The sequence below is a fragment of the Pleurodeles waltl genome, chromosome 11, assembly GCF_031143425.1.
Source record: "Pleurodeles waltl isolate 20211129_DDA chromosome 11, aPleWal1.hap1.20221129, whole genome shotgun sequence".
NCBI classification, from domain to species: Eukaryota; Metazoa; Chordata; class Amphibia; order Caudata; family Salamandridae; genus Pleurodeles; species Pleurodeles waltl.
The window spans coordinates 912,211,071-912,223,497 of NC_090450.1; the positions used below are offsets into that span (position 1 = coordinate 912,211,071).

The 12,427-nt window shown below is 40.5% G+C and overlaps 1 protein-coding gene across 3 annotated transcripts in view; it reads right to left on the bottom strand.

Moving 5' to 3' along the window:
• Positions 1 to 12,427, bottom strand: part of ATP2A2 (ATPase sarcoplasmic/endoplasmic reticulum Ca2+ transporting 2) — a 263,413-nt gene that overhangs the window by 231,029 nt on the left and 19,957 nt on the right. The gene's annotated exons all lie outside the window — the stretch shown is intronic.

Genomic DNA, 12,427 nt, shown 5'->3' on the forward strand with positions numbered 1-12,427 from the left:
TTGACTAACTCTAAGAACAGCCCCTAGAGGGCACCACCATAAAAATAAAATTTGTAAGAAACATAGGGCCATATGTACAAACACATTTCCCATAGACACAGAACGTGTACAACCCTTCGATACATCTGGCCCATGGTCTTGTAACCATATAGCAATCCCCCAGAGAGCATAACCACAAGAATACAGAATGGCAGAACATAATGCAGTGTAACCATATATTTAGTCAGTAGAGGGCGAAGCGCATTCAATATTTTCAGCCCTAGTAGACCTAATATAGCAAGCCTACTAGATTATTATTACAAACAGAGCCCTAGAAGGTGTAGTGCCTCACACATTTTCAAGCTTGGCAGGCTTACTGCAATACAAACAAGGCCCTTAAAACAAAGTACTCCCAACCATAAAACAAAAATTCCAGCTATGAGAGAGCTCAAAGACATTGAATGGTGGGAGAGGTTACTATTATGCACCCCCAACCTAGTGTGGGGGCCCATAGATGACAGGGTCAGTGGTAGTCCCATTGTTATAGGATCACCACATGCTGAGTTATGGACAAACACATTTTTGAAAAAGAAATGCCCTGCAAAGCATTATAGGGCAAGTTTCCCTGAGTACAGTGAATACTGTGTTATTGCTATCCCGCTGTGCTGGGAGAGCCGCTATGAGGATTTCTGTGGATTTTTTTTCTGTGCTAAATGCTCCAGTTTGTATATTTTTCAACTGGAAAACTTGTTAAGTGGAACTCATGTGAAGCGCTGCTCAGATCTGTTGCACTATATGAAACTTCAAGTAGTCATATAAAGTGCTCTTTCTAGCGAGTTTGCGCCGCATGAACCATATATATATATATTTGTGCTCAGACACCACAAAGCAACAGCAGCATGCCCAAAACAAGGAAGAGGAAGAAACATGCGGCCACACAGCTCAAAGCAGTGAGGCAAAAGAATAGTGCACCACACAAAGGTGTATGGCCAATCATGCAATAATCCATGTAACAGGGTCAGTTTCCAAAGCGGTAACAAAGCAGGCTCAAGGTGGAACTAACGTAAAGCATTTACATACTAAATCAAGGACATTTTGAAAGGCAAGCCAAGGAACGAATTAAAGTGATGGGTGTGTTGAAAGCCCACAGATGGCGATTACATGTGGAGAGACAGCACTTGCACGCTGCCTAGACTCAACCTACAAAATAAAAGTGGAAACACTGCTGACCTGAACCTATGCATAAGCCAATGCGCAGTAGTGCGAACAGACTGAATTATTGGCTCTGAGCTCTGCAAGAGCTTTTAAATTACACATGTCAATACTTCTCATCTAATCAGCAAACTACAGAAGTACGAGTTTTGGGGGAATGGTTCCACTCAGTGAAGTGTATCACCACATACTCTTCTACTTCATCCTGCTGTTCAGGCCTTTAGCTCACTTTGAGGGCCTCAAAAGTCGGCAGAAGTAGCCACCTTCCAACTCTGAAACTGTACTGAATATGCAGGCAGATAAAATGGACACGCTGACTTACCTAGATGCAGTTTGGTTTGTGGAGCACATTGCTTTGTAGATTTGAACAGCATTTGCTACACCTGCCAAGGTGTTGATGCGCTCTGCGGATGTGTACGCTGGGTTGGAGGGTGTGCCAAGTGTTGCAGTTAAATGCATGTTAGGCTGTGTTGGAATGGTTATCTTCATTAGTTGCGTGAACTAATTTATCTGGATGTTACTGTAGATCTCTAGTTCTGTATTGACCTGTATTCCTACTTGCATCTCAGTGTACACTGACGAGCACATCAAATGCCCACGCCATCCACTCCCATGTATCAGTATTATTAGAAGTAATGGTGTTAGACAACATATTTAAATGGGAATTTAACCACTTCAATCAAATTAAACAGTCACTTTCAAAGAGAATCCAAATCTAAATAAATGACAAAAACTCGCAGAAGGTGGACCCTCAAAAGGAGTTTCAAGCACAAACTAAAGATAGAAGTTGTCAGCTATGAGGAAACAATGTGTGTGTGAGGTCTGGGAGAGGAAGAAGCTATGAGACAATCCCCAAGAGGGGGCTACAGGCACTAACAGTGTTTAATGAGGCCTAACGCTTTGAGGCTCCGGAAGCAAGAACTTGGAGATGCAACAGTACGTGGTTTCCTGAGCGTACTGCTCATATACACACTTCCCTTTAAGGCTACTATGTAGTATGAGGTAAACACTAAAACAACAATATACTAAAACCTCTCAGCTCCACCTATTTGACATCTTAGCCTGAACCCAGGTTTGCCAGTTTTTTTTTTAATTATCGCATTCAACAAGGAAGAATTATTTTTTGGGCCAGGAGACTCTTCAACCAGCACTTGAACTAGGAGCCTAAACAGTATGAATAAACGGTGGAGAGTGACAAGTTATGGGAGTGTTTGGCAGCTCTTAAACTCTGTACTGAGCTGATAAAATCTCCCTTCAAAAATCCTGGTGCGAAGATTACTAACTAGACTTCTAAATCACCTCTCGTGCCCCGATGGGCATAAAACACAAAGCTGGCGCTGTGCATAACGCCAAAATACTTAACATTTAACACTGATCACTCCCTAGACTAATTTGGTCACTTTTTTTTTTCAAGTATAAGACTCTCCAGTGTGTTGCCAATAAATGTGCTAGCGGTTACAGCACAACAATTGGAACATTAAAGGGCATTTTAGGTGGTTTGCTTAAGCAGGAAGAACATTAAAAAGGAACACACCCATCTCCTCAGGCAAGCAACAGAGGAACTATCACCTGCCTGGGTCAGCAGAGAACAAAATGGCTCCCAAGCGAAACAAAACTCCACCCGTTGCAAGATTGTTAATACTGGCCAGAAGGAACATGTTGGGTCAGCTTTATCCTGACTGTGGGACAGACTTCCAACCATTTTAGACCAGTGAAATTTCTGGTTAGTGGCATGTTTTTCCATTCAAGAGAGAAGTGCTGATTCAACAGAATATGCAGCTGTTAATGCGATTGCTGGACAAGACCCACAACAGCCAAAACTGAAATATGGTAAGGTTGGACTGACTAAGGGAGTTAATTTCTAGGTTTTAATTCGGATGGATATAAGATTTCAGCAGTTTTTTTTGTTGTTGTTTTTTTTAGAATGTGTTGTCTGGCTAAACAGATGGGGTTTCAACATTCTAGGTTACTATAGTTTTAGGTGCCCACCTGCAATGAACATTATTAAATTAATATCTGATGGTCGACAGATGAAGCTCTTTAAATACTGAACATATTATTTACTTTCATTTAATCTCAATACCACCGGCTTGGAAACTGCAAGCCCTACACTCACATGAACACATACACTTAGCCAATTTAAAAGGTATTATGTTCATATACTGGAACCACAAACATTTACCTAGCTGAGCTATCTTTCTGTGTGTACGGCAAAAAAATTGTCATAAAAAAAAGTTTTATAAAAAGGTATGCTAAAGCAAAAAAAAAAAAACACCTTTTCACGCAATAAAATAACCCTGAAGAAAATGCCTAATCCCGTAGCCAACAAAAATGTGGGCAAATATTAACAAGAGAATTCAACTTGCCATAAATGAATGCAACATCAATCTACAACAAGCCATAAACTAGGCAGTAGCTGTATGCATGCATGTATGTGGTTTTTGTATAGCTCACACCTGCTTCAAAGGCTAATAGAGTGCTGTTCAGGGTCAAAGGCAAAGAAAGTCCATAGGTGATTGGAGAGGAAGCCGGGTTCAGAATGCAGACATTGACCTTAATTATGGTCACAACAACTTTATTAAAACAACAAAAGAATAGATAGGTGACCAACTGGCTGGATAGCATGCAGTCCTAGATGAAAAACTAAGTTTGTCTGAATGGCGGAGAATCCATTTCATATAATGGTGCATGACAAAAAGGTAAAAGGGCATTATTCTAGTCAGATGTTAGTCACAATTAAATGGTACAAACAAAAAAGTCAACTTATCATGCTATACGTGATCTTAAACCTTAATACCAACAACAAGGAGGGAACAAGAACTAGGTAGTGGCATACCACTACACCACCACCACCCAACCTCCCCTAAAAAAATTGGGTTTCTGCATGACATCTTTATATGCGCCTCTACTCTTTCTACTAGTATAACTGATCGTGCAGTTTCATGGTTGGAGTCCTTCCTTGCCGGCTTCTACTCTGCAGCCTGGGACAGTCAGCACTAAGTCTTCATCTTCTCTACACAAAACCCTTGCATTCCACTTGCTCCTCAACTACTCAGTATTTTCTCTTCTCATTTATGTTATCAGGTCACTTCTACTCTGCCAACTTAAATTTCTCTTCCAGTTGACCACTATGATCTCTCCTAAACATATTCCTTTCCCCAGGCTTGACATCAATTCTACATCTCAGGCACTCTAAAACCAGATTACTCCACCCAGTTCTTGTGCAACCCTGCCTCCTCCATTCCCTGTGCCTTCTTACGCCACTTAACACTCTCTGATTTTTCATCACCTTTGACCCTCCTCTTGACCACTCACTGAACCCTAAGCAGTCAAGTTGATTATTTTCAGCTGTGTAATCTTGGTACTATCCAGCAGTTTCATACTTTTCACATAATGAAGTTTACCTGCTATCCTGCCTGGATTGTTATTCATCTATCCTGCTCAAATATCTGCATATTATCCTGCAACCACCCAATACAACTTCAATTCCTTCAATCGGCTTCTATGTGCACCCAACGTACATAGACCACCACCCCCCGCTTTCCATCGTTGTATTCTTGATGGCTCTTTCCATAATCTTTCAATGATTTATGCACAACCTCTCGTCTTTGGACTACCCTTTCATCTTAGTTCCTTGCAAACTCCTAGCTCCAAATACCACTCTGTTCCTTTGTATGAATTTCTCTGTTGTCTCCACATGCCCAAACAGATTCTTTTCATCCCCAAAACACAACTTTTGCCTCCATTCATTCTGTCACAAACCTACATTCATTCATTTCCTGTTCTCCTGAGACACCACCTACTCTCATCCACTTCATCTTATTATGCAACAGTGCTCATGTTTTACTTTACATACCAGCGAATTTCACAACCTTATTAATTCTGAAAGAATAAAACCAGGAGATACTTCTCAGCATAATTTAATATGGCATGAAGGTAAGTGGGAGTTTATATTCTTGTGCTCTCCAGCAGATATGAACTATGAAATGCCACTAGAAAGCCCAATATTAAATATGGACTATTAAAACTTGTTATCCCCTGACAGCTGTAGCCTAAACAGGAAGTAGCTGTGACCAGTTCATCCAATCACATGACCTCAGCTCCAAAAGTAATACTTGCATCTTTGATTATCACCAGAAAGTGTTAAAAAAAAAAAGTTGAGAATTTTTTTTAAAACACAGTTCTATGTAAATTCATAAACAATATCATGGAATACCATTAGTATGAAACATTTTCACTTAAACGGTTTAATGGAAATCTGCAGGATCAACAACATTTACCATTTCAATTAAACCAACTCATAAAATGTCTATTTCGAAATTAGCTTTTGAATGCTTTCTATTTAAGGTGTAAATGCAATGGTTGCAGGTCTTACTTTAAAAACATTTTTGTAGGAGGCATTTAAGTGTTTAACACCAAGCAATTACTTTGGATGCTTTTAATCCACTGCTCTCTCCCCTCCCCCCAACAAACTCCAACATCATTCACCCAAAACTCTCAAAACCATTAATTCCTGCTCCTTATAAGCCCCTCTCAGTGACTAAACTACACCCATCCCAGACTCCTGAACTCCACCCATTCTTACCCCTAAAAGTCCCTTGTATCCCTAAAATATCATCCCTGAACTCTAAAAACCTGCAAGTAATCCGCAGTCAGCAAAACTATTGAGCTATTCATTTGTTGTGAGGCAGAACACCGGCAGCATACATATCTAGCTCCTCTTTTGCTTATTTTGACACTTGGAATACAATCCACACTGTTTTCAGGACATCTTCTTTGACTTTAAGAGAGGTCAGAGCCAAGTTAATGCCTGAAAGGAACATGACCGTCTTAACTTATTCTCCTAGTGGGCTCTACACATCAGAAGTACACTAATGCTGAATGCTTCATATTTGTTACATTTTGGGGGGGATGCACAAGTTCCCCTCCGGAGGATAAATTATCAAACAAAGGCCTGTGGTCTAAGAAGGTGCCTTTTGGAATCACCCAGTGGTTAGGTGAAATTGCCAATTTACCTTAAAAATCTATGTGGGGACTGCACCACTGGCACAGTTCCATTTTGCCAAAGGAGCTGAAAATTGCTCCGCTCCCTGGCCCAGCTGTTCCAACAGAACGTCCACTGAATGGCTGGGTCAAATTAATTCTCATACAGTTTGCCCCAGTCTGTAATGGCACAGGCAAGCTAAAAACGATGGAGCAGAATGTGCATCACCATGTCTCAGAATATTATATTCAATATTACAATTCACGCAGAGCTGCTCAACAGCTGGAAAAGGTCTATGTGATTCCTCATTTATGGCTGTGCCACACAACCAAACTGTCAAAACCGGAAAGGGGACCAAGCATCAGAATGATATAACAAGGCACTGCGGTATCCAGTGCCACAACAGTGATGTAGAAAGTAGCCATCCTTGGCTGGATCAATGCCCCCATCATGGTCTTTAGGTTTTTTTTTTTTTGTTTTTTTTTAATACAAACCTTTTCCCAGCACTTAACTGGGCACCATGAGATTTACTTGTCAAATGATCGTCAGGTAGCAGGAAGTTAGACTTATGTGCCCCATAGCACTCATTGTCAGATTCAGTCATTAGCATGTATAGGTTCAACTTTGTGTAAATGGACTGATTTACAAAAGTGGAATATTGAGGGGGCACATTCAAGTAGAATATAAGTGGAGGAGCCATGACTTCAGGTCGCGCTGCAGCCCAAAAACCCCTCCTCCCTGTGAATATTTATATTACTGTTTTGCTTCTGTAATTCTAACTTGCCATTTAAAATGAAGCCGGTGATTTGTGGTCAGACAGACTTTACTTGGGTACACAGAAGTTTGGCCCAATTTGCTAGTTTCATGTCTTTGCAATCTTCAACAGTCATCTGCAGCTTGGGCTGCAAAGCCATGGCTGCTTCATAGCAGCTTCGGGCTGGGTAACTTCTCACCTCAATTTGTATGGGCCAAAAATACTCTCTTTTCAAATATTTTGAGCACTGAATTTTTCTACTAGCTGGAAATGCTATTGTAATTCTCCTCACTTAGAGAGGAGAGACGTCAGTGACCTCACAAGCTGATAAGAGTGAACTGCCTATTAATAGAACATGATGCGACACAGGACAGTGCACAGCAGCTTTATTTCATTTTTATGTTGCGGTTCCCATGTGCTATATACATATTATTATAGGTATACGCTGAGGTTATCAAAACACTTTATTGCATGTCATAAGAGAACACGCATGTCCATTGAAGAACTGGGAAGGCAGGATCCATGCCAGGCTTGCATCTGTAATTTATCTTATGTGGGTATCAAGAAACCCTGACATGGTTCTGGACCTACATTAGATTCTAAAGAAAACCATGCATTTGAATCCTTTTGATAGCTTGAAAAAAAATGCTGATAAACGAGCCCTTTAGGAGCCTCAGTGGGCACCACTGGTCTAGGCAAAAAAATAAATAAACCACTATTGTCCAAACCCAGGCTTCCCACTCTGGTATACATGGTAAGGCCAAGACTTCAAATTTTGAGTAGCCACCACAACAAAGATATTTCTCACTTCAAAACCAATAGCCAGTGCACAAATGTATGCACCGAAAAGGAAACGTCAAGGCCCAGGAGATTCAGGTACCCATCTATGTTCTACAGAGTCCAGGTCAAAGCAGAGGGTTGTGCTGTAAATGAAAACAGAGTACCAGCCCTTCTGTATTTCCATTTAAAACACAGACCCAAGGTCACAGATGTCACACCTCTGGAACCTATCCAGTCGGCCCATCTACCACTGAATCGCCATTCACCAATCTGCGCACATTTGAAGCTTCCTGTTAAGATGCCTCTTCTATTATTCTCTTTGTATACAGTCAATGTTAGGCTGGTATTGCCAATATAGAGGAATAATTCCTTTAAAAGTTTAAAACACAGAAATATATGGATGCCTTTTTCTAAGATCCTAACACTTTTGACCTCCTCATTCTCCAGGTTAAGTGCCACGAAGGTGCTTCTTTGAGACTTGTTTGGTTCTATAAATGTTTAGGTAAACACACTAGAAAGGGTTGCATCTCTAGGGTAGCACGGCCAGTCTGTAGGAATGAGGCAAAAACACTCCCAAGATGGCAGCTTTGTTTTTCCTCTCCTGCTGCGACAGGCCTGGGGTGTTTGCTGTGGCACCTGGCATCCACCCACTACACCCCAAACCAAGACACATAGGTAAAAGACACTGCCATTTACAACACCAATAGTTCGAACTCACAAATGCAAAACCTATTGAATTGCAGATGCTTATCACTTTTTTAGTTTGAACGTAAGCGTTCAACCTCATATATACGCTTAAAGCAGTTTCATTAGTTGGTCTCAGTGTCCTTTATACCTTTTTTTCCTGTTTCGGAGCAGTGACCAATTCCACTTTTGGTTTCTTTATCTGTTGCTGTGATGGAAAATCTTTGTTATTTCTTTGGTGCTCCCCTTTCACTCTGGGTGTGTTAGGTTGTTAGCTGCCTGCATTTTATTGCAGCATTCCGTTCCTCCTATCTCCTCCCATCTCACTAACTTATGTTTTGGATTTATTCCAGTGCTGTTCTAGTTTACCTCTGGCTCCTAAAATAAGCTTATTTTACTAACGAAACACCCAGTTGTTTAGCTCACTGGTCACAAAAGGTACAATATGCCCTTTCAGGTAGAAAGTAGTAAACCTAGAAGCAATGATGTGAAACTTGCTTAGCCTCCCATCACATCTTGGGCCTCTACCTGCCAGCAATCACCACACTGCACACATGGCATTGCTTATCTCCTTTATTGGGGCCATAAATCTTCTCTGGCTGCTCTGCTCGTTGCAAGACATCTGTTAAAATAGAAAGAAAATACGTTTCCAGTCCTATTTTCCAATTTCTGTTCAGATGCGAGGTTGTGCAGTCATCTCGCCTCTCCTCAGATGTCAGTAGCCACCAGTGAACACCAAAACATGGCAGGAAAAGACGAAGTCTTATGAGGCATTGTTGAAAAATTTATGCCATGAGTAAAATCCACTTCTGAATTTACAATGTCAATAGCTCTAACTCAAGAAAATGCAAGACATTGCATTGCAAATGCTGGTTATAATTTGGGAAAAGGAGATAAGACTATATCTGGTGCGGAGTTGTTGAATCAAGTCTTAGCCATGGACAGAAAGCAGAGAGCATTTGATTTAATATTTTCAGTAGTGTTAAATACAAATGCATCACACTCAAACACTTTTGAAACTCACCAACTCCAAAGCCCACCCCCAACTCTATGGGATTCTCAACATTGATTGTTCGCGATGGCTCGCTATTCACAGACAGCAACAGTGTCTGGGGCACCACAAATATTACCTCTGTAGTCATTACAATGTCCTCATATTTTTACCCATTTTTTAGGGAAACCCCCGGCCTTCATAGACAACCCTTTCAGCCAGCATGCACTAGTTCAGGTCTTATTTCAAACCTTCGAAATGGGGCACTTGTTCTGCAAACTTTTTTGCAATATATTTGGCGATACTCAACCTCAACGTTAACCAGATTCATTTCATACAGAGCAGGTCTGTTTCCTCACATACATTCAGGAGATAACACCTCGCTGTCTGGGTCAGCCAGGATCAGCACACTTCGTTCAGATTTACCGTCACCCCAAAGCTCTGTATTTTGAACATTAATCTTATGATAAAAGATACCCACATGGTCACTGCGAGCATTTTTAAGAAAGGGTCATGAATGTTACAATATTTTTCTGTTGTATGCTGTATTGGAGACAATGCCCAGTAAGGATTTGGAGAGTGGGGGTGACCGTATTGAATCGGCAGAGGTTGTGTGTGCTGGGGCAGGAGGTGGTTTGGGGATATGCTGAGGCAATGTTTGGTGAAGGCATAAAAGAGACGCGACTGGGCAGTGGTCAGCTGCAACAGTCTTAGTGAACAGAGGACGAGTCCTAAAGACCTACACCACTTTCGGTGTGCACTCAGGCACAGTTACCCCTCTCTATGAACAATTTATGTGCTGCCATTTTTTCCACTGTGCACACAACCTGTTTTGCAATTTCTAGAACAAAACACACTAAACCACACAAACAAGAAATGCTAAAACAGACTGACACTACAGAATGTTCCAAAGTGACTACGCCGTCAATAAAGGCTTACTTAATATGATGCATTTATAACCTTTTCACAAAATTATAAGATTTATCTTCAGTGATTTATTCCAACAACAAAGAACCCAACATCAGCCCGCAAGGAAAGAAAAACAAGTGATATCTCTGATTCAAAATCAGAAACCCACGGCATTACATATCATCACTTGATGAGAGTACTGTGGTGCCATTAAGAAGCACTGCCTCGTGCTTAGTATCTCAAACTCTCATGTTTGAGCACAACAAAACACCCTCCCACTTCAAAAGACAACATCCATCACTTCAAATACACGCTGGAAGAACACATTAAATCAGGTACAGATATTGTTCTGTATCGGACAGGTTATTTTGTGATAATTTTCTGTTACGTCTAAAATATATCACAAACACACTGAAATCATACACAGAGTAAAACCTTCACTCTGAAGGTAACTCGCTGATTATCTTTGGGACTTCAGTTGCATATATTTTCTGTTTACTATTTTAACATAGTCAATTTAATTAAAAAAAAAAAAAAGTAAACATTTCTAGCTTTGAACTGCAGCAAACTACACCATAATTCTGTTTTTTCAGTGTAGCAAAGCAATCGCATTACTCACAATGAATGCTGCCAAATTCTTAGTGAAATGCAAAGCATTAGACAGAGTGGCTATCGGGCAGCTTGATAATAAGTGAGAGAAATTCTAACATGGAAAAATTCAAACAACCAAAGTAGAATTATGTTTCAAATGCTACCCACTACCAAGGCATAAGCAATGACTAGCATCTTAAAAAATGATAGAATAACCTTAATTTTTTAAAACCCTTTAAAGACATTTAAAAAAAAATAGTTGCACATAATTTCACACCCTACAAAGCAACAAATAAACTCAATCAGCCCAAATCATTATGATTCAGCATTGAGCTTTGTGTTTTTAGACCCAATCCTGCACCAACTTTTCTAAAAGTCATGAAGGCAAGCTTGAGACCGCCATACGCAGCATATCAAGCAGGAAAGCAGAGGACAGGTAAACAGTACAGCTGTGTTTATACAACTGTATCTGGTGTCACATCTACTTGTAACAGATAACTGGAGCAGCACCATCAAGATTTTAATAGAGTAACTGCTACTGCAGGGAAAGCCTCTCCTGTTCAAAAACAAGCATTTGCAATGCAACCGGTCTCACGTTTGCTTGAGCTAGGGCAGTTAGCATTGTAAACTTGTAACCAGACTTTTCTTGCCACATAAATTACAAAATGAATATAAAACAGTTCAACATAACTGACTTTTTTTGCCATATAAACTGAAAAGTAAAAGTTTCACATATGGGAGCCGACGGCCGCCATCAGTGCAAAGCAAATGCACAAAGGGAAATAAAAGTTCTCGTAGTGGAACCTATCGGCAAAAGTGCTATTATCTACGTAACCGTCAAAAGTGCAATTAACTATCTAACAGGGTCTATGTGATGCAAAGCGCTCGACTTCTACCCAGCGAGATCGCGATGCGAAAAAAAAAAAAAAAAAAAAGAGAGAAAAAGTTTTTCAGAAACCGGACAGAAAACGTGTATGTTTTCAGTACTTGGTCGCTGTGCTCAATGAGGGCTAAACACTGAAAAAGGCATGACTTATGCATGCCTTTCACTAATGAAAGCAAGCAGATGTTAAAAGGTAAGCTCACAAACCAATGAAAGAAAATGACGTGACATGGGCGTGGTTTGAAGCCCAAAGAGATTACAACACAGGACAGAGCGCTTTGCGCTCGCCCGTATTGAGTGAAAACTGATTGCATAAATCAGGATCAGTGCACCACTGAGGCATAATGCAGAGTAACAGTGTGGTCTTTTACACACTGACTAAACAGATGGTTGGTCATTCTATCCTAAACCTCGTTCTTGTCCATACTGGGGCTACCACACTTCTGTGCTCATTAAAAAAAAGGTTTGCCAATTATAGTTGGCATGTTAAGACTAGATCGCATGTAGTAAACAAAGTGGGAGGCTTTTTCAAAAGGCAAAATTACATCCGAAATTATTATAGGATGTGAATTTATATTTTCAACAGTTTCAATTCTTGCGTTGTTTGTTATCATCACCCCAGAAAATCTGCCTTGCTCACTGACTGCTACAAAACAGGCC